The sequence below is a fragment of the Saccopteryx bilineata genome, chromosome 6 (genome assembly GCF_036850765.1).
Source record: "Saccopteryx bilineata isolate mSacBil1 chromosome 6, mSacBil1_pri_phased_curated, whole genome shotgun sequence".
In the NCBI taxonomy this organism is placed as follows: domain Eukaryota; kingdom Metazoa; phylum Chordata; class Mammalia; order Chiroptera; family Emballonuridae; genus Saccopteryx; species Saccopteryx bilineata.
In genome coordinates, this window is record NC_089495.1 from 94,976,583 (window position 1) to 95,001,043 (window position 24,461).

Genomic DNA, 24,461 nt, shown 5'->3' on the forward strand with positions numbered 1-24,461 from the left:
CACAACAGTTCAAATGTTATAAAAATGTTTATCTGAAACCTATGTACTCTTACTGATCAATGTCACCTTTTTAAGTGTAATTTTTAAAATAAAATTAAGAAAAAGAAAATATTTTATTTTCACTTCCATTAAGTTCTCATGTTATAATATTTATAAAATGTTAGATTTTGATGTTTTACATTATCATTTTCTTAATTGGTTCATTGTGTTTAAAGAAAATTGTATCTACTTGGTCAAACCATAAGTACATGTTTGATTTAACCTTTTTGAGCCCGAATTTTCTCATCTAAAAATGATTGTTGCTTTTACTATTCTTTTAGGATTTGAAACAGAAAAGCCTATCTACTATCTACTTTTTAATGACAGAAACAAAAGTTTATTTAATTAAAAGTTCACTGTACAAATGTACACAATTTGACTTTTTTTTTTTTGTATTTTTCTGAAGCTGGAAACAGGGAGAGACAGACAGACTCCCACATGCGCCCAACCGGGATCCACCCGGCACGCCCACCAGGGGGCGACGCTCTGCCCACCAGGGGGTGATGCTCTGTCCCTCTGGGGCGTCGCTCTGTTGTGACCAGAGCCACTCTAGCGCCTGGGGTAAAGGCCAAGGAGCCATCCCCAGCGCCCGGGCCATCTTTGCTCCAATGGAGCCTCGCTGCGGGAGGGGAAGAGAGAGACAGAGAGGAAGGAGAGGGGGTGGAGAAGCAGATTGGCGCTTCTCCTGTGTGCCCTGGCCGGGAATCGAACCCGGGACTTCTGCACGCCAGGCTGACGCTCTACCACTGAGCCAACCGGCCAGGGCCTACACAATTTGACTTTTATGTTGTAGAAGAGGTGTTGTGGGGAGGGAACATATAGAAGCAGTTGCTTTCTCTGGTGAACATAACCATTCTTTATATGCACTCCAAGGCTTCTAACGTGATGATACTATTTCCTCGTGTTATGATCATTTCAATATTGTTATGTTTCCCACTAGTTGCCATCTCCACACATTTATCTATCACAAGATTCAAAAAGAATCAAATCCTCCACCATTTTCCTTGGACATATTATCTGCCATTTAATTTCAATGATAACTTTCTCTCTATAAACTTTTCTTAACTTGGGAAGGTGAGCTTTGCTCAGGAGCACTTACTCAGTGTACTCAAAGGTTAAAACACACCTACTTTTAATAACAGCAATACCCAACTGGATAAAGATGCCCAAAAGTGTTCTAGTGAATAATTTTTATTGATTAACTAGGCTATATTTTAACTCTAAATCATGATCATACTAGAAATCAGGTGAGTCTTTCCATAGAAGAAGTTGCAGAAGAATCTCCATCCTAGGTTTATATTTACAAATTGTAAAGAACAATTCATTGGGAAAAACCCATTTTGACAGAGAAGAGAGTCCAGATGCCAATATTTTATTCAAAATCAATGAAAGTATCAGCAAAAATGTTGGCAAGGAAGATTTGACTCTGAGTTTGGGCTTTGTCTTTATTTTCAGAGTCTCATTTCTGAGTTTTAGTTTGAGGGACAGCAACAAAATAGCAAGGAACTGGCAAACTAAATGAGTCACCTGCTTCTTGAAGGCCATGCAGCATTCTGACATTAGTGGAGGAAGTTTGGCAGGGTTATGCAACAACTTTACAGGCACTCCACAAAGGTCCTTATTATCTGATTAAATTGGGAAACAAAATTTTTGTTGCATCCACAAAAACATTTGTTCTTACATAATTCAAGTGTGCTGATCTCAACCCTGACATTAGCTTTTCCTGTAAGCAACAGTTTTATTACAATTTAAGATATTAGGTTGGCCCTGGCTGGTTGTCTCAGTGGTAGAGCATCAGCCTGGCGTGCGAAAGTCCTGGGTTCAATTCCCGGCCAGGGCACACAAGAGAAATGCCCATCTGCTTCTCCACCCCTCCCTCTCTCCTTCCTCTCTGTCTCTCTCTTCCCCTCCCGCAGCCAAGGCTTCATTAGAGCAAAGATGGCCCGGGCACTGGGGATGGCTTTATGGCCTCTGCCTCAGGCGCTAGAGTGGCTCTGGTCACAACAGAGTGATGCCCCGGATGGGCAGAGCATCGCCCCCTGGTGGGCATGCCAGGTGGATCCTGGTCGGGCGCATGCGGGAGTCTGTCTGACTGCCTCCCGTTTCCAGCTTCAGAAAAAAAAAAAAGATTTTAAGTTTTCATCTTATTGTAAAATTTTCAACAGTTAGTTTAACATAATGAAGTAGAATATCTTCTTGGGCATCATCTTTGTGAAAATATAATAATTTATATAATGCAGTAAATACATTAATACACTAAAAGATATGATTGCATCAGAATTTGTCTACAGTTTCAAAATAGAACATATTAAAACACTTATTTTAATCATAAAATTTGCGCAAAACTTATTTAAATTCTATTCAGGAAAAATTTCCGTTTGTAGCTCTTGCGTTTGTGTACTTGTTGAGGACAATCTCGTTTGATGCTCCAGCAGTAGTCTGATCATCACTAACAGCTCCAAGATTTTGGGGAAACTTATCAAGGTGACTCTTCAGGAAGTGAATCTTAATGCTCATGTTACATACTATGTTGCAGAAAGCCAACAGCATCCTTTAAACTAGAAGTTTATAGTTTTCTGCTTTTTTGTTGCCAAGGAAGTTCTTTGTAACTGCCACAAAAAACTGCCATGCTGCTTTCTCCTCCTTATTCATCTTTCTGGCAAATTTTTCATCATGTATGAGGGTTCAAATTTGAGGTCCATCAAATACACCTGCTTTATCTTCTTGAAAGACAAGACAGGAAAAGCAGAACTAATATGTTGAAAACATTCACTTTCTCTATTCAAAGCGTGAACAAACGGTTACATTAAGCCAAGTTTGATGTGAAGTGGGGGAAAAATGATCCTGTCTCAATTAACTACAGGTTTATTCACAATATTTTGCATCCCAACTTCCAGAGCTTCATGTTTCAGCCACTCCTTCTGTGTCCAGTGTTTCTCCCGAGCTCAGCTGTCCCACAAACACAGAAAGAAACGATACTTCGTAAAACCTCTCTGTTGTCCTAGCAGGAAATTTACCATTTTAAGATCCACATAAATAATCCAGTTATGCTCCACATACTTCAGAGAGTCGAGGACAACTTTTATGTCATTACAATTTTCTCGTAGATGGGTTGAATAACCAATTGGAACCGCTGCATAAACATTACCATTATGTAGGAGAACACATTTCAGACTTCGTTTAGAGCTGTCAAGAAATAGCCGCCATTCTGTTGGATTGTCAGTGGTAACACCTAGCTGGCTGAGAAAACTACTGATATCATGACAGTAAACAAAGTGTTTGTCTTCAGAAAAAAGGTCCACAAAAATTTATTCACGCTTCCTGAAATGGGATACTTTAGCTAACTAGTGAGGTACATTCTTTTCTTGAAGCCTGGAGGCTAATAACTCAGCTGCCTTCTTTGATAGGCCTAAATCTCTTACTAAGTCATTCACTTCAGGTTGGCTAAACTGCTGAGGGGTTAATGACTGCTTGGCATCAGAAGAAGACCCTTCAGATTCTACAACCATTTCCTCATGAATCTTATCAAAATACACTTACTTGATCACCATATTCACTTTCTTCATTCTTAAAAGAAATAAAACCATTGAAAACTGGAACCAGGAGTGTCTCAAAGTATGGGATAGGTCATATTGCTGAAGGAATATTAGGATATGCAATCATATGCCATTTTTTCTTACCAATGCCCTTTGTATGGATCAGACAGAAATAATAGTCACTGCTGTGGTCCTTAGGTTCATGCCAAACCATGGGAATACCAAAAGGCATTCCTTTGTGTTTTCCTTTTGTCCAGTCATGAAGCATTTTCTCACAATTATGCACACAATATGAGGAGTCCAATTCTTGTCTTGATTGCCAAGGGGAACTTAAAAATAGGCAATATATGCACGTGTCACAAATTATGAAATATTGTGCCTTTGATGTTGAAGTGTGTGACAGCCACATATATAACAGAAGGTGTCAGGACTATTCTTACATTTATACCTACTCGAAGAAGTCATGATTCAATCTTAAAACAAAATAAGAGGATGTTTTTATCAGGTAATATTTTTTTACATTTAAAAACAACTACAATTATGTAAAAGTGATGTTTGTAAAACATTAATTGCCTTGTGGTTATGTTCAATCCAAGAGTCATTGCCCTTTAACTCCAATTGAAAAACCAATGCATGCCATTAACTGTAACAAAAAGGAATTAAAATTGCATAAAAACTAGAGCATGTACCGAAAAACGGGCTTCAGATTTGGAATCAGCAATGCAGAAATATATAAAAACAGTTCTGAAACCTCATGCAACAGAAAAGGAAAGTAAATTTGTTCCCCAGTGTCATCAGTAGATTGCTGGGTGGACATCTGGGATCAAGAGCAGAAGAACATTTAGAGGCATCAATAAGATAGCTAATGTTTCGCAAAGTATATCTATAGGCTTTCCGTATAAGCTGTGGCATCCAGAATGACATCAGAAAAACAAAAAGAAACAAAACAAAAACAAAAAAGACACAAGAAAACTTTGGAGAGGTTGACAATGTCTGTTCCTTTGACTATGGTAATATTATCATAAATTTTATATATGTCCAAACTCATCAAATAGTATACATTAATATGTACTATTCTTAGCACATCAGTTATATATATAATAATCTTATACAGCTAGTACTCGACTTTCGACCACGATTGGTTCTGACAGACCAATTGGTAATACTATTTGGTCATAAGTTGAGTAAGCTATATGTACAGTACTGTGAAATGATGTTATAAAAATCTTTAAGTCATATTTTATCATAATTTTCTTTCACTATTGTTATATATCATAATTTTCTTTGTTCATTTTATGCCATTTGTATCATCTCTACACCATTTTGTTTCTTATTTTTACATTCATCAGGTTTAAGTAAAACACTGCATTACCAGTAAAACTGTTTTAATATTTGCAGACAATTTCCTCTTGGTAGACATCCTGGGAGGGGATTGATGAAAAATATCCAAGACCCAAAACACAAATTGCTGTACTGAGTCTGGGATAACAGTTGAAATGGTGTAGGTGGAGATGGTAGTGCTGCCAGAAGCTGGTCTGCACTGTCATATGCCCAGCTGGGCAACGCTTGCACTGCCAGACACGGAGCAGTCATGGCTAGTGATTGTGGTTGTAAAGTTGAATGGTTGTAAGTCGTATAAGTGGTAAGTCGATCAATATTTGTATGACAAAGGTAGAAAGGAGAGATGGAGGCAAGGAGGCTTTGTATAGGGCTACGGTAGTTTTATGTTGATGTGTAGTAAATTAGCACAAAATGAGTGGCTTAAATCACACCTATCTATTCTCTCACAGTTCTGTAGGTCAGAAGTCCAGGTATTGCATGACTGACTTTTCTGCTTTAGGTCTTACAAGGCTGAAATTAGGGTGACACAGAGTGTGTTCACATTTAAGGGCCTAGTCATCTTCCAAGTTAACATAGACTTGATGGCCTTCATTTCTTTGCTATGTAAGACTCATATGCCCATTTCCATACTGGACGTGAGTTGTAGGCTGTCATTAGTTCCTTCACCCACGTTTCTTGCCACATGGCCCCTTCAATATTTTAGGCAACAACAGATAACATTCTTAGTGTTAAATCCTTCTTATGCTTCAACTCTCTGATGTCTAGAACAGTAATTTTCCTTTTTCATCTCAACACATATACATGAATTACTAAAATTCTGCAGCATGCCAAAAATTTTTTTTGGCTGATCTGACAAAAAAAAAAAAAAATAGGTATCATTTTGATTCATTTATACTGAATGGCTATTCTTCTGTTGGATGTTGTCATTTTTTTTAATTTGACAATCAAAGAGAAAGGAGATAAGTGGCCTAGACTAAATAGTAGTTATTGCATGTTTTAAAATTTTTTGTGAGCTGTGATGTCATAGAAATGGCACCGTGAGGAGCACGACCGAAAAATCTCCCCCAAATTTCAACAAGTCCATCAACCAGAGACAGAAAAAATCTATACTTGGAGCATCTGAAAGTTCCACACCCTGAAGGTGAAGGTAGGGTCGAGTGAAAAATTGATTAAATATATAATCAACCCTGAAGGAAATAAGTCAGACAGAGAAACACTCTGCCTTCCTCACTAACCTGAGCAAAGGCTGCTTTCACTTGGATCTGAGAGTTGGGAGGAGCTAAGGGTGTGGAGGTAGCTAGGCTGCGGCACATGGACATTCGTTCAAGCCGAGGAAAGAGTGTGCCTGTGGTGAATCAATCCACACAGGCAAATGCCCGTGTGCAAGCAAGTCGGCCACCCTCACGCCACACTGTGAGCAGCCCAAACTCCCGCGCATGCATGCGCATGCAAGCAGACCAATAGCCCGCGCATGCAAGAGCAACCACCCACGCCATGAGCAGCAGCTGCCAGCAGCACACAGGGAGTGCACCAAAGTGAACTTCCCTGCACCCGAGCTTCTCTAGGTGGGCAGGGCACCTCACTCAGCCATTCAAGCTAACAATCAAGCATCAGGGGAGGGGTGCGCAGGCAGCTTGCAGTCCATTCTGGAGAAATTCGGCAGATCCAATCGCTGAAATTAGCTTAAACCACAGGCTGCTCACCTCCCAACTGACCTATGCGGCTGTAATTGACAAGATCTCTCTCAGTTCAGTTATCCCAGACAAGAGGCATGATTTTTTTTAGTGCCTCTTGCTAAAGGGGTGGCAACTTCTGATTGGTAGAGCTTTCATACTCAGATATATGCTAAAAAGAGGGACTTGGCAGTGTTAAGACCTCCTGTAGTGCAGGCAGCAATGAGGACATCTTCTTCCTAGCCTAAACAGGTTACAAAATGTGGAAAGCCTGGGGAGAGTGGTCCCACAGAGTGCTAGGCATGCTGAACAGGCCTGAAAGCTCAAAGAAAGTCACCCTGAGAACAATTGGCTCCCAGCCCCGCCTGATTACGCTGGCTGCTCTGACTGTCAAAGACTTACCCAGAGCCCTGCATTGAGTGGGGATAGAGTGGGGATTTGCCAGCTCTTTGAGCCTCTTACTCCCCAGGCAGAGGCAGCGGTAGCCTCATAGCTGGATCATCAGGCTGCTAATTCAGGAAGGAGAGACTAGGAGAGAGGTTCTTGGAAAACAAACTCTCTCATTGTTGGAGCCTGTAAATGCTAATAAGCCTTCACTACCAACGAGACTGAAGCCAAATATATGACATTGCTGTAGAGTCTCATCAACTGCAAATTCCTACCTAAGCATGCCACAGGGGCAGAACCTGGGGTACAGAGTCACTGACCAGGAAGAGGGAGAGGAAGGAAAAAGGAAGAAGAAGTTAACCTCTCAAATTCAAAAAAAATCCACAGACTTTATAATTTGTTCCACTATTTTTTTGTTTGTTTCTTTCATCTTCTTGCCTTTATTAGTATTATTTCTATTTTCTCCACCTTGGTCCTCTTATTCTCTGCCCATCTTACTCTTTCCTTTTCTTGAACTACACTACCCATAAGAGTTTCATTTTATTTCCTTTCTTCTTTCTTACTCTCCATGAGGGTTACACTCCAAAACCCTTAACTCTCTCTCTCTCTCTTTTTGTTTTTTTTCTTTTTTCTTCCTTTCTTTTTCCCCTTTTTCTTGTTTCTCCTTTTCTATTAGTTTCTTCTTTTCTCCTTTTAATTTTCCTCTCATTCAATCCTGAATCACAAATTATTTAATTTGGGACTCAAGTTTTTTTGTGGCATTTTGGGTGCTTTTTACTTTGCTTTTTAACTCATTAGCATTCCTCCCAACCCAGGATCTCCATTCTATTCAGTCTTTGCTCCACATAATACAATAGTTATTTTTCCCCTTTTTTCTTGTATCCCTCTTATCCCTCTCATTATATCTCTTAGTCGACCATCACTTACAAGCAAATCATTTTATACTTACCCCAAATTTTTTCCTTTTTCACATTTGCAGGGTCCCTACTTTCTTTTTGGCCCCTTGAACATTTACCCCCAACTCATGCCCTCCATTATAGGCAGTTTTGGTTCCATTTAACATAATATAATTCAAAGTTTATCATGATATTTTCCTAAGGAGGAGGGAAGAGGAGGGGAAGAGAACAAAGAAAAGAGGAGGAAAATTATAAATTATTATTTTTTTGTGTGTGTTTTTTCCAAATTTTTTTTACTTTTTATTCTTTATTAATTCTCATTAGTCCTATCAACAAGACCACCCTCAGATGCCATTAAGAAAAAGGAAATCAAATATCATGGATACAAAAGATAGAGAAGTAACACAGATGTGGAAAAATCTATGGAGAAAAAATTTAATATATTGGAAACCTTGGAGCTCAATGACAGAGAATTTAAAATAGAAATCCTAAAAATACTCAGAGATATATGAGAAAACACAGAAAGGCAATTTTCAGAGCTCAGAAAACAACTCAATGATCACAAAGTATATAGCACCAAGGAAATTGAAACTATAAAAAAAAATGAAATAGAGATTAAAAACTCAATTCATGAACTGAAAAACAAGGTAACAAGCTTAGCTAATAGGACAGGCCAGATAGAAGGTAGCATTAGTGACATAGAAGATAAGCAACTTGAGGCACAACAGAGAGAAGAAGAGAAAGACTCAAAAATTTAAAAAAATGAGAAAGCCCTACAGGAATTGTCTGACTCCATAAAAAAGAATAACATAAGAATAATAGGTATATCAGAGGGAGAAAAGAGAAAATGGAATGGAGAATATATTCAAACAAATAATAGACAAGAACTTTCCAGGTCTGTGGAAAGAACTAAAGCCCCAAATTCAAGAAGCAAACAGAACACTGAGTTTTCTTAACCACAACAAACCTACTCCAAGGCATATTATAATGAAAATGGCATGAACCAACGACAAAGAAAAGATTCTCAAGGCAGCCAGGGAAAAGAAGAATACAACATATAAAGGAAGGCCTATTAGATTATCATCAGATTTTTCAGCAGAAACTCTACAAGCTAGAAGAGAGTGGACCCCAATATTTAAAGCCCTGAAAGAGAGGAACTTTCAGCCAAGAATACTATACCCATCAAAGTTATCCTTCAAGTATGAAGGAGAAAAAAAAAACATTCACAAATACAGAAAAGATGAGGGAATTTATCATCAGAAAACCCCCACTCCAGGACATACTAAAGGGGGTTTTCCAACCAGATCCAAAGGACAAAACAAAACAAAACCACAAGTAAAAGCTCCACCAAGAACACAATAAAACCAAATTTAAACTGTGACAACAAAAGCAAAAAAAAAAGGGGGGAGAGGATGGAGATTAACAGTAGCAAAGGATGATGAAGTGCAGAAACACAAGATAGGGTACTACAATAAATATGGTAGGTACCCTTTTCATTACTTAGTGGTAACCACACTTGAAAAAACCACCACAGAAGCACATGATTAGAAAAGGTAGCAACAGAGGAAGGAAGTATAGAATACAAACAAACAAAAAAAAATGATATAAAAACAAAAAAGAAGAATCAAACAAGATACAAAACTAACAGAAAGCAATTTATAAAATGGCAATAGGGAATCCACAAGTGTCAATAATTACACTAAACGTAAATGGATTAACTCACCAATAAAAAGACACCGAGTAGCAGAATGGATTAAAAAAAAAAATCCAACTGTATGCTGCCTACAAGAAACACATCTAAGCAACAAGGATAAAAACAAATTCAAAAAGAAAGGCTGGAAAACAATACTCCAAGCAAATAACATTAAAAAAAAAGCAGGTGTAGCAATACTCATATCTAATAATGCTGACTACAAGACAGCAAAAGTACTCAGAGACAAAAATGGACATTTCATAATGATTAAGGGGACATTGAATCAAGAAGACATAACAATCCTTAATATATATGCACCAAACCAAGAAGCACCAAAATATATAAGACAACTACTTATTGACCTAAAAAAAAACCCTGAAAAATACAATCATACTTGGATACCTCAATATACCACTGATGGCTCTAGATCAGTCATCCAAACAGAGAATCAACAAAGATATAGTGGCCTTAAACAAAACACAAGAGCACCTGGATATGATAGACATCTACAGGTCACTTCATCCCAAAACATCAGAGTATATATTTTTCTCTAGTGTACATGGAACATTCTCAAGAATTGACCATATGTTGGGCCACAAAAACAACATCAGCAAATTCAGAAAAATTGAAATTGTACCATGCATATTTTCTGATCATAAAGCCTTGAAACTAGAATTCAACTGCAAAAAAGAGGAAAAAACCCCCACAAAAATGTGGAAACTAAACAACATACTTTTAAAAAATGAATGGGTCAAAGAAGAAATAAGCGCAGAGATCAAAAGATATATACAGACAAATGAAAATGACAGTACGACATAGCAGAATCTCTGGGATGCAGCAAAAGCAGTAATAAGAGGGAAGTTCATATCACTTCAGGCCCACATGAACAAACAAGAGAGAGCCCAAGTGAACCACTTAACTTCACACCTTAAGGCACTAGAAAAGGAAGAACAAAGACAATCCGAAACCAGCCGAAGAAAGGAAATAATAAAAATCAGAGCAGAAATAAATGAAATAGAGAACAGAAAAACTATAGAAAAATTAATAAAACAAGGAGCTGGTTCTTTGAAAAAATCAACAAAATTGACAAATCCTTGGCAAGATTCATCAAGGGAAAAAGAGAAAGGACTCATATAAACAAAATCCAAAATGAAAGAGGAGAAATCACCACAGACATCATAGATATAGAAAGAATTATTGTAGAATACTACAAAAAACTATATGCCACCAAATGCAACAATCTAGAAGAAATGGATAAATTCCTAGAACAATACAACCTTCCTAGACTGAGTCATGAAGAAGCAGAAAGCCTAAACAGACCAAGTAGCAGGGAGGAAATAGAAAAAATTATTAAAAACCTTCCCCAAAATAAAAGTCCAGGCCCAGATGGTTATACTAGTGAATTCTATCAAACATTCAAAGAAGACTTGGTTCCTATTCTACTCAAAGTCTTCCAAAAAATTGAAGAAGAAGCAATACTTCAGAACACATTTTATGAGGCCAACATAACCCTCATACCAAAACCTGGCAAGGACGGCACAAAAAAATAAAACTACAGACCAATATCTCTAATGAATACAGATGCTAAGTTACTAAACAAAATACTGGCAAATCGAATACAACAACATATTTAAAAAAATACATCATGATCAAGTGGGATTCATCCCAGAATCTCAAGGATGGTTCAACATACGTAAAATGGTTAACGTAATACACCATATCAACAAAACAAAGAACAAAAACCACATGACCTTATCAATAGATGCAGAAAAGGCATTTGATTAAATACAACACAACTTTATGTTTAAGACACTCAACAAAATGGGTATAGAAAGAAAATATCTCAACATGATAAAGACCATAAATGATAAACCATCAGCCAATATCATATTAAATATTATAAAACTAAGGACTTTCCCCTTAAATCAGGAACAAGACAGGGTTGTCCACTCTCTCCACTCTTATTTAATGTGGTGTTAGAAGTTCTGGCCAGAGCAATCAGATAAGAGAAAGAAATAAAAGGCATCCATATCGGAAAAGAAGAAGTAAATGTATCACTTTTTGCAGATGATATGATCCTATACATCGAAAACCGCGAAGACTCCACAAAAAGATTACTAGAAATAATAAACCAATACAGCAAGGTTGCAGAATACAAAATTAACATACAAAAGTCTATAGCCTTTCTATATGCCAACAATGAAATATTAGAAAATGAACTAAAAAAAATTATCCCCTTCATGATTGCAACAACAACAACAAAAATATCTAGGAATAAACATAATAAAGAATGTAAAGGACGTATATAACAAAAACTAGAAAGCATTGTTAAGGGAAATTGAAAAAGATACAATGAGATGAAAAAATATTCCTTGTTCATGGATAGGAAGAATAAATATAATCAAAATGGCCATATCATCCAAAGCAATTTATAAATTTAATGCAATTCCCATCAAAATTCCTATGACGTTCTTTAAAGAAATGGAACAAAAAATCATCAGATTTATATGGAACTATAAAAAACCTCGATTAGCCAAAGCAATCCTAAGGAAAAAGAATGAAGCTGGGGGCATTACAATACCTGACTTCAAACTATATTATAGGGCCACGACAATCAAAAAAGCATGGTATTGGCAGGAAAATAGACACTCAGACCAATGAAACAGAATAGAAAGTCCAGAAATAAAACCACATATATATGGTCAAGTAATTTTTCATAAACAGACCCACAACACACAATGGAGAAAAGAAAGCCTCTTCAACAAATGGTGTTGGGAAAACTGGAAAGCCACATGCAAAAGAATGAAACTCGACTACAGCTTGTCCCCTTGTACGGAAATTAATTCAAATTGGATCAAAGACCTAAATATACGACCTGAAACAATAAAGTACATAGAAGAAGACATAGGTGCTAAACTCTTGGACCGGGTTTTAAAGAGCATTTTATGAATTTGACTCCAAAGTCAAGAGAAGTGAAGGCAAAGATAAACAAATGGGACTACATCAGACTAAAAAGTTTTTGCTCAGCAAGAGAAACTGACAACAAAATAAACAGACAGCCAACTAAATGGGAAATGATATTTTCGAACAACAGATCAGATAAGGGCCTAATATCCAAAATTTATGTAAAACTCAACAACAAACAAACAATACAATAAAAAAATGGGAAGAAGACATGAATAGACACTTCTCCCAGGAAGAAATACAAATGGCCAACAGATATATGAAAAGATGCTCATCTTCATTAGTTATTAGAGAAATGCAAATCAAAACTACAATGAGATACCACCTCACACCTGTTAGATTAGCTCAGCGGTTCTCAACCTGTGGGTCGCGACCCCAGCGGGGGTCGAACGACCAAAACACAGGGGTCGTCTAAAGCCATCGGAAATATGAACCGCTGGATTAACTATTATCAACAAGACAGGTAAGAGCAAATGCTGGAGAGGCTGTGGAGAAAAAGGAACCCTTATTCACTGTTGGTGGGACTGTAAAGTAGTACAACCATTATGGAAGAAAGTATGGTGGTTCCTCAAAAAACTGAAAATAGAACTACTTTATGACCTAGCAATCCCTCTACTGGATATATACCCCAAAAACTCAGAAACATTGATACGTAAAGACACATGTAGCCCCATGTTCATTGCAGCATTGTTCACAGTGGCCAAGAAATGGAAACAACCAAAAAGCCCCTCAATAGAAGACTGGATAATGAAGATGTGGCACATATACACTATGGAATACTACTCAGCCATAAGAAATGATGACATCAGATCATTTACAACAAAATCGTGGGATCTTGATAACATTATACAGAGTGAAATTAGTAAATCAGAAAAAACCAAGAACTGCATGGTTCCATACATTGGTGGGACATAAAAACGAGACTAAGATACATGGACAAGAGTGTGGTGGTTACCGGGGGTGGGGGGGAGGGGGTGCGAGGGAGAGAAGGAGGAGAGGGGAAGGGGGAGGGGAGGGGCACAAAGAAAACTAGATAGAGGGTGACGGAGGACAATCTGACTTTTGGTGATGGGTATGCAACATAATTGAATGACAAGATAATCTGGACATGTTCTCTTTGAATATATGTACCCTGATTTATTGATGTCACCCCATTAACATTAATAAAAATTTATCTATAAAAAATTTTGTGGCAAATCAAATGAAAATCACTGCTCTAGAAGATTCTAGAGTCTTTTAAGAGTTCTCATGATTAAGTCAAGTCCACTCAGGAAAATTGCTTATGTTAAGGACAACTGTTTGAGAGCTTAATTGCATTTGCAAAAGTTCCTTTACAAAAGCACCTAAGATCACGTTGATATCAATAACTGAGAAAAGGTGTTTTATGTCAGGAAGAGGGCATCTGGGGTTATTTTAAACTTTACTTCCTATAAAGATTCTAGAAAATATTATACACAAGAATTACATATTTTAAGGCTTTTCTTGTATTGGTCTCAAATTGCCTTTCTCTTCCTGCCTACCATTAATCTCTTATGCAAAGCAATTTAATCCAAAATAGTTTATTAATTATCAATCTAAATACAATTATGGCTTCCATCCTAGTACTAACCAGGCTCGATCCTGCTTAGTTTCCAAGATCAGACAAGATCAGGCACGTTCACAAAAAGGAATGTACCCCCATGTTTATGGCAGCGTTGTTCACAATAGCAAAAATCTGGAAACAGCCCAAGTGTCCATCAGTGGACAAGTGGATTAAAAAGTTTTGTTACATATATACTATGGAATACTATGAAGCCACGAAAAAGAAAGAAATATTACCTTTTGCAAGAATATGGATGGACCTGGAAACTATTAGGTTAAGTGAAATAAATCAGGCAGAGAAAGAAAAATATCATATGACCTCATATCATATGACTCATTTGAAGAATCCAAGGAACAATGTGAACTGAGGAATGGAATTAAATCTGAAGGGAAGAGGGGAGGGAGCTGTTGGGATGGGGGTGAGGGAGATGTTGAGGAGAATATGGGGGAGGGGGGATGCATTTGGGGCAACACTAGAATCTATGTAAACACAATAAATTAAATAAAAAACAAAAAAAACAAAAAAACACTTATGTTTCTCATCTTTGCTTTTGCATATTCAAGTTAGTCTGCCAGAAAGAGCCTGATTTTTATTTGTTTTCTTGATCTTTTTGTCTTTCATTTTACTCAACTCATAAATTTAAATCTAACTACTACATAATTTTTCTTTTACCATTTCCAACTGAAATGACCATTTTTGTATTTTGTTGATTTATATGCAATATTAAATTTTAGATTTTTGACAATGCATGAGAGGTATTTTCAGCAGCAGCAAGCTTTATTTTTCTAAAACAAAAGATTTAAGGTAACTCATATGCTACCTATTGAGGCATCCAATTTTCATAAATGCTGCTTAATTAGAGGAACATTTTCAATGGAGGGTTAAGGGGACTGAGATTAGTTAAAGAAAACAGAACATATTTTTTAAAGATTTTTCTTTGTTCTGATTCAGAAACACTTTGACTTTTTATCATTAGTTACAACTATTTACTAAACTGTGTAGTGTTTACATCTTAATTACCCAGTAAAAATCAACATTTATGCATATTATTGTGTATATAAGATAATTTTTTGTGGATTTAGTAAATTGTTTTTTTTACCTTAGTCTCTACAACACTTGATCACAAGCACAGTTCTCTGCTTAAGAGATGGTGTATATAGTGGAAAGTATACTTTGTATTTAGATCTAGGTTTGCGTCTTGACCCTACATGGAATTTTGAGAAACTTATGACATGTTTTTGAGCCTTATTTCATTGAAAAAAGTGAGGTGATATATACATATATCAAAAAGTTATTGTTAGGATTTGAAATATTTTTGAGTATATGAAAGAAATTGGTAATCAGTAAATATTTGTTATCTTTTTTTTTCTTTCCTTCCCTTCACAATTCTCAACAATTTGAAAAGGTATGTATTTTAATTGGAATGTTTTAAATTACAATGTGGTAATAAGATTAATCTGTAACATTAAAAACCTAATCTAAAAGTTGGAGTATAAAATTAGAAGAGCTTATTCTAAATCTCCTCAATGTGGGTGGAGCGCAGAGCGCGTTCCTAGCAGCTATGGCTGATGCAATGCTGTGAGAATATTTCAGCTCCCAGAAGCCTCCTGAGCATACACAGGAAGGGAGCTCACCCGCTAAAAGGAAGTGACTTAGTGTCAACCACGCAGCTCCCTGACCTTTTCAGCCATTGGTTATGAAGGACATGCTGTAACACCCTATTGGCTGAACCTGTGTATATAAGCTAGCTTACTTCCTGAATAAAGTGGATCTGTGTCACCGAACCTGGTCCCTGGAGTCGGTTCTTTGCGTTTCCATCGTCCTCACACCTGGCAGGACTTGTCCACACCTCAAAGAGTTACAAGCTGATTGAAAAGGCTAATACACTGAACAAAATTACAAACTAACATATTAACAAACTAAAAATCCAAAACGGAGTAGAGAGATTGCTTAACAATTCAATCTTATTCTTATAAGCTAATGTTGACAGAAGGGCTCGTATTGGCATGGCAGTCTTTCCTTCAGGACGAGGACAGGGAAAGTATATTGATTTAGAATAGTATTCACTGATACATATTTCCTATCCAACTTTTTAAGTGTGTTGTAAAAAATCACCATAAACATGGTGATTCTAAGAATATAGATATTCTTTTTTGCGTGACTATTTTTATTGTAAATTTTTACATTTTAACTATGGTATAAAAAAATCAGACCTTGCATGCTTGGTCATTCTGAGTCCACTCCCTGAGAAAGAAATTTTTCTTGCTCTCTCTACATAGTAATGAATTCATATTTTGAGACTGCAAGTCTAAGCCCCAAACCCTTCTATAGAATTGCATTCTGGAATTTTACAAAGTCTTAATGATAAAATGGAAGAGTGTGGGGTGAGACTAATCAAAAAATAAATTTGTTTCTGAATTCTAACATGCAATCACTAAATTGAAATATGACACAATAAGTTGATGCTTTTTATAGAGGACTAAGGTAAAGTCTTTATGATAGATATTTTAAAGTATGATTAACCATCAAAGTGCTAGCAAAGCAGTTAGTACTATGGACTATTTTGCCTGTATAAGGCAACTATCTCTATCTTTTATCAATTAGCTATATAGGAAACATTTCTTGCTGAGTAAGCATTTGTAGCTGATACATTCATGGAATGGGCCAGGAGCTGATTGTTGAAACCTATTTTAAAAATAAAGTATTTTAAAATAAAAAAAGGCACTTTAGACAAAGGAAAAAGAGATATTAGAGAAATTTAAAAAAACTATTAGAAAGAAATAATATTAAAAAGATGAGTAAATGCTAGTCCTCTAACGAGGGAAAACATGGTGAACAAGAATAAGACCAAGAACACAAGTAGGGTGAAAAAATGTCTGCAGAGATGTGAAGAAGCTCCAATGTTAACTGCCTTTCTTACACAAATATATTTCTATAGACAAACCAAGAAGTACATATTTATAACAACTGAAATTGAAAGTTTTATTTAAGTCAGAAAGCATATGTATTGAATAAACATTATGTATTGTAAACTATGCTAATTTATGTTAATATGTAATAAATAAAACATGATCCCAGTATTCTAGTTGTTTACATGAGTGATAACCTTTATCTGGTTATAAAAATTGCATTACATGATTATAAGGTATAATAAAATATGATAGTGGCAAGGTCAGTTTTTAGGCAATCATAAAGGAGTGTGGAGTACCTACTAACTTCTAAGGCAGTCCAGCAAAGATTTATAAAACTTTAAAACCATAGTTGAAATATGAAAATACCTTAGTGTTCACAAAACAGGTTAGGCAAAAAGGACAGGTTACCTGGAAGATTAATCTACCTAGCATCTGTTATGCCCTTAGAAGTTAATCCTAGTCCAAATTACCTGATTGGTATTATCTTCCTGTTTGATCTGACCACTTCATGTGTACTCCCCTTGAACTTAACATCTAACTCAAATTATATGATTTTCCTCAATTAAAGCATATCATTCTTTACATTGTCTTAATTGTTTAGACTATGTTATCCTAAATTTTGGTTTTATGCCTTAATGAAAATATTCAGTTACTTTATAGTTGATATATTAAGTTTTTTTAGAAATTATTTATTAAGCCATAGAATTCCCAAAAGGTTAAACACATTTAAAAAATAAAGCTTGTGCCTGACCTGCGGTGGCACAGTGGATAAAGTGTCAACCTGGAATGCTGAGGTCACCGGTTCAAAGCCCTGGACTTGTCTGGTCAAGGCACATACAGGAGTTGATGCTTCCTGCTCCTCCCCCTCTTCTCTCTTTCTCTCTAAACATGAATATATAAAATCTAAAAAGAAATATTTCTTAAAAAATAAAAAATAAAGCTTGCTATATGGATTGAAAATTATATTAAATAATTATATCTGAGACAAACTATGCTATATGCATCCATTTCTGTTATTCTTATTTTCAGAATCTACATTAATTTTCATTACTGGTTCTTTATTTCTGAATGATGGTAGCCTCTAAAATTGGCTTAGAGAAATCTTAAGGATATTACTATACATGTATTAATTTAAGTAATGTGTCAGTGAAGCAAAAACTGTGGGACTATTATTAGTCTGAGTTATTTAAAAAAATACATTAAATCCAATTTGCAAAGAGATTGTCAAAACCATATACATTTTTCTTCTCATCTATTTTCATTTCTCATATGTCATTTACATTTTTTTTACAAAATTGTGTTTATATATTTAGTATATGTATTTAAAATAAATTTTTTTCTCCTCTTGGGCTTTCCTTATATGTGTATAGTTTTTCTAAATTGCCTTGTAATTCTATAGGAATTGTGGATTTAATAAGTAGCTAATTTACATGTGTTTATATCCCTCAAATTTTAAGGAGTATTAGATTCTTTTTAAACCTTGTAAATATTGTGTAGGACAACTAGTATTCTACTATTCATTTTAAGGGAAAATAAAAAAATAAATGGTAACAAATGTAATTACTCTATTTGAATAAATTTATTGAAAACTTTTTTTCTTAACCTAGAAAAATAGTTATTTTTCAAGTCTTTTACTTATTTGGAAAAATGATAAGATTTAAAAATAAAAATGTTGTATATAGAAATATATTTCTGAGTAATCCTCCCTAATAAAGCCCAAATAACACTTGGAAAAGATGAAATAGCCAATAATATCTATTGCCTTCCCACCCAAAAAAAGGCTATTATAATCAAGGTTAATATTCATTCAGAGCTCATTTTGTGCCAAACAATTTTCTAAGACTTTTATATTAACACCCATATGAACAGGTTCTTCATTTCAAAGAAAAGATGAAAAGTCACAGGTAATAAATTAACTGTTGGTGTTGCACAGCTAGTAATGAACAGAAGTCTTCTGAGCTCCGGCAGTAGAGCTCTAGACCCCAAGTTCTTAATCGTTATTCTTTCTTACCTCTGAGGTATAATTAGATCTATTTTTTGGGAAGAAGTACATAAATAGTATGTGCTATTCATTTTTACAACTTCCAACCTTGAATGAAACGTCTATGTTCAGAACATAAAAACATCATTACTGTAGCTAGAGTGTGTGGGAAAGTATTGTCTTCTACCCTGAACTAAAGTTTTTGGTATGGAGGAAGACTAGGTTTTACATTGATAAATCTGAATATAATGATGGAAATGTTTGTAAAGATAGAGGTTAAATATGTATGATTCTGACTAGTGCTAATTAGTTCTGTGACAGCACTTTGTAAGTCACTTGATATTACCCGTTCCCTGAGCCATGAGTTCTGTGAAACCAAACTATTTCTGTAACATTTTGCTGGAGAACTGTGGATGTACATTGTTGTTGTTGTTGTTTGTATTTGCTGTGCTTAAATAAAATTTACAAAAGAAAAACAATAGTTTCTTTTATAGTTTTCCCTTGTAATAACTAAACATATTTATAAATTTTATCTCTGCTGATTTTGTCTTATTATTTTTCAAGCTTATACTCTTTAAGCACAGTGTGAATAATTTATTTATATCAAGGTGACATACTCCCCCTTTGGAAAGGAATATCACATCTGCAATATTGAATAAACACTGTTGTGTAGTAGCAAGATACCTGATTTGTACAATATAATCCTGCTCTATGATTTCTTAGTTTATGGTCTTGAGCAAGTTATCTCATATTTAGAAGCCTTAATATTTCATCCATAAAAGCAGGATTACAATTGTTTTAAATTTATTTTCTTGATAAGATAATATATTTAAAACTTGTCATGCCCTAGGTCAGTTGGTTAGAGCATCGTTCTGAAGTGCAGAGGTTGCTGGTTTGATCCCTGGTCAGGACACATACAGGATTGATGTTCCTGTTGCCCTCTCCCCCTTCTGTCTCTCTCTCCCCCTTCCTCTCTCACTAAAAATCAATCAATAAATAAAATAAAATAAATAATACATCAAAATTTAACCAATTAAAATATTAATTTTTTCTTATATAGTTATATTTCTAAGAGGAATACTTCTGACTTCCACCATTTATCAATCACAAATCACAGACTTAAAGAATGTCAGGGCTCCAGGCAAAAGTAAAACTGATTATTTAGTTTGGCTTACTTCATCTTCAGATAGTGGTAATTGTTAAACCAATAAGTCAAAATCTCTCTGATTTTCATCCATAGATCCGACTTCTGATGTCTGAGACCAAAGAAAACAAGTCAAATTGTTTCTAATGATGTCTATCTTGGCTTTGTTGTTAGTATTTCAAGTTGAAATCTTAAGAACCCAATATCTAGGCCTGACCTGTGGTGGCGCAGTGGGATAAAGCATCAACCTGGAATGCTGAGGTCGCCTGTTCGATACCCTGGGCTTGCCTGGTCAAGGCACATATGGGAGTTGATGCTTCTTGCTCCTCCTCCTCTCTCTCTCTCTCTTTCTCTCTCTCTCTCCTCTCTGAAAATTGAATAAATAAAATCTTTAAAAAAAAGAATCCAATATCTAAATTTTATATATTTTATATGTTTTATAATAAGAAAAATAATAAAAACCTATAGTGAGTATAAGCACTTTGCTCTGTAAAAGCACATTGCACATATTATTTATTATTGGTATTCACTGCAAAACAGTATCATTTATATTCAATTTTTGAGATCACATACCTCACTAATACACAGGTGAGAAAGCTGGCTGTTAGAGGGGAATTTTCTTTAGTTGATTGATTTGGGAATTTTTCCATTTCCTTCAGTGCACTGATAGTAAAATTGCAGTTTATGCTATCCAGAAAAGCATGAACTTGCTAATAGAGTTTTGGCTTTTCAATTAAAAAGAAAAAGTTATTTTATCTTCTTAGAACTCAGAGATCTGTGTACAAATTAGAATTCTCCTTTTCCACACTTATATTTGTTTATTTTTTATTATTCAGAGGAAGCTGTTTATCTTCTTGCTACTGTTAAAATCTTGTATATAGCCTGACCAGGTGGTGGCGCAGTGGATAGAGAGTCGGACTGGGATGTGGATGACCCAGGTTCCAGACCCCGAGGTCACCAGCTTGAGTGCAGGCTCATCTGGTTTGAGCAAGGCTCACCAGTTTGAGCCCAAGGTCACTGGCTCAAACAACGGGTCACTCGATCAGCTGTAGCCCCCGCCTCCATCAAGGCACATATGAGAAATCAATCAATAAACAACTAAGGAACCTTGACAAAGAATTGATGTTTCTCATCTCTCTCACTTCCTGTCTGTCTGTCCCTATCTGTCCCTCTCTCTGTCTCTGCCACAAAAGAAAGAAAGAAAGAAAGAAAGAAAGAAAGAAAGAAAGAAAGAGAAAGAAAGAGAGAAAGAGAGAAAGAAAGAAAGAAAGAAAGGAAGAAAGAAAGAAAGAAAGAAAGAAAGAAAGAAAGAAAGAAAGAAAGAAAGAAAGAAAGAAAGAAAGAAAGAAAGAAAAAAGATCTTGTATAAGTTGGGGCTTTAGGAGTGAATTATTCAGCTATACAGGTTTAAGAGAATAGTGTATTGGAAAATTTCTATTAGTTCAAGTTTATCTGGACTAGTGGCTTATACGAAGTCATCTTGACTTGCTCTCTCAGTTTCTGGGCTCTTGCTTCCCTGTTTTGCATCACATGGAAAGGATGTTGCTCCAGGTATGAAGCGGATACCAATAGCTCAAGGCTTTCATTCTCTCTACTTGTACAATGAGCTTAAAAATATGTCATTTAATCATAATTCCCAGAGCCCTGAGGCCTTCTAAACCATGCTGCATGGGGACCCTTGGCAGGAGCCTCTTGCCCTACTTAAGGTTGTTACTGGCCGGGGTGGGGGGAAATGCTCTAATCAACTGTTTGAGTCATGTATCCATTCTTGAAGCCAGGGATGAAATCAAGTGTACATGTACTGGCCTGTGAATGAGTTATAAATGGTTGTTCCCTCAAGGAAAATTAGAGTATTCTCATCAGAAAGTGAAAGAATTAAAGGGAAGTAAAAATAAAAATCTATGTTATAGCTTCTTTTATGAAGTCATTAATAAGGACATGATGATTGGAGAATTTATAAAACTTGCCTAGCCTTGGCCGGTTGGCACAGTGGTAGAGCTCTGTCTGGTGTGTGGAAGTCCCGGGTTCAATTTTCGGCCAGGGCACACAGGAGAAGTGCCCATTTGCTTCTCCACCCTTCCATCTCTCCCTTATCTCTCTCTCTCTCTCTCTCTTTCCCTCCTGCAGCCAAGGCTCCATTAGAGCAAAGTTAGACCAGGCACTGAGGATGGCTCCATGGCTTCCACCTGTGGTGCTAGAATGACTTCTTTTGCAATGGAGCAACACTCCAGATGGGCAGAACATTGCCCCCTGGTGGGCTTACCAGGTGGATCCAAGTCAGGCACATGTGGGAGTCTGTCTCTCTGCCTCCCTATTTCTCACTTCAGAAAAATACAAAACAACAATAGAAAAACATACCTAAAGTCACAAAACTAATGATTGCTAGAATCCTCTCTCCGTCCAATCTCCTTGCTCTTTAGTACATGACCTCTATAAAGTGTTATACAGTATAAATACTGCCACATCACTTGTTCTGGAGTTCTTATCCTTCATTTTTTTTTCCAAATGCTCACATACTATAAAAGTGCAAATAAAGACAAAGAATAATTAGACTACTTTTTACAAGTATGATTTAGTTGCTAGCAAAAGAAAATTACTTCCATAGGAACAAACTAGGAAAAAGAAAAGATGAATGAAAAATTAGTGATTTTTAAAACATTGGAAGTGGAGAACACAAGATGAACCAAAATAATAGAGTGGAAAAAACCCTTCTTAGGTAAACTTGAGGTGGGTCATTCTGGTGCAGGGTGAGAGTCAGGCTTAATCTAGCTAAATTAAGGTAGTTTAATCTCAGTAGATTAATCGGTTGAAAGAACAGAAAACATCAAAATTTGTAATGGTTGTAATGGCTATGTAACCCAATATGCTGGATTGGCATCTAGAGGAACTCCAAGCTCATGCCTGTTTTTGCCACAGGATATTTTTAAGTGCTTAGAAGATGATGTGGAAGGCTGCGGGTTTCAGCTGGACAGTCAAACTGAGTTTTTTCAGCCTGAGAGCACTGAAGAGACAAGGTACCAGTAGAGTGATGACCTCCATTAAACACACATACATCTCCTGGAGACATTGGAAAAGAAAGATGGGCTAACTTGAACTAAAACTGCAACTGAGCACTAATGCAGATCAATGCCTGATTGAATCAAGATGATAGCCCTTATCTAGCTGCCTAGCAGAGAAAAGGAAAAACTTTCTCAATAGGAAAAAATAACATCAACTTTATTCTTATTCTTTACATTATTTTATATATAATGTTCATCATAAAATATCATACTTAAGTATATAGTATATATATAATATATACATTTATATATACATATGTATGTATATATAGTGTATATAACATAAAACATATTTGATAGAATAAATATCTAAACTGTTCATAATAATGATATAATTATATAATTATACACCCATAACATATAATAAATAATTTATATGCTATGTAAGATAATTAAAAGAATTATGAAAATGTGATTTTCTTCCTACTTTATTGATCAACTCTTCTAAGGTTTTCCCCTTGATTCATTCTCATCTTTTTCATCACTAAATATTGGACTCCCCCAACTCTCAGTCTTCTAACCATCCACTGTTTTGTTTGCATTCATTTTTTTTGTGATCTCACCTGTTTTCAAGGCATTAAAAAGGACTATACTTCCCTGTGAACTTATGGACTATATGCAACTGTGTACTCAAATTTACCAGTTAGATTTTCCTAGGCAAATCAACTCAAAGTATCCCTAACTGGACTCCTAATTTCTTCTATTCAAAACTTCTTTTCCCCACACTTTGTATTTCAGAAAATGCAAATCCTACTTTTCAAGTAGTAAGACCAAAAAACTTTGGAGTCACTCTTCTCAAATTTTTTTTTAAAATACCAATCCTCCAATACATTAGCAAATCCTGTGAGTTATGTTTTGTAGGTGTTTAAAATATGGCCACTTTCTATTTTACTCACTTTGTTCAAGCCATAATCATTTCTCACCTGGAAACTTGTTAAAGCTTCCACTGGTTTGCCAGCTTGCACACCTGTTCTCCAGCAATCTCTTCTCATCACAGGACCCAGCATGAGAAATTGTCCATAATGCTGCTTTAAACCCTGCAATACCTTCCCACCTCATAAAAAGAGAAGCTAAAATCTTGAGGCCCCACACAATCTCCTTCTGTTACTTCTCTAAATTCATTCCCTGTCACTCATCTCCTCATCTGTTTATCGTTCCTGAAACTTAAGCTTACCTGTGTACTATTGCACTTGCTGCTGCCTGGAATAGTCTTCCCACAAAAGTCAGTGTGTATGTCCCTTTCACTTCCTTCAG

General features: G+C 35.9%; 1 pseudogene; it reads right to left on the minus strand.

The window, feature by feature from the left end:
• Window positions 1-896: 896 nt before the first annotated feature.
• Window positions 897-6,235, minus strand: LOC136309337 (probable small nuclear ribonucleoprotein G; annotated as a pseudogene).
• Between the last annotated feature and the right edge of the window lie 18,226 nt (window positions 6,236-24,461).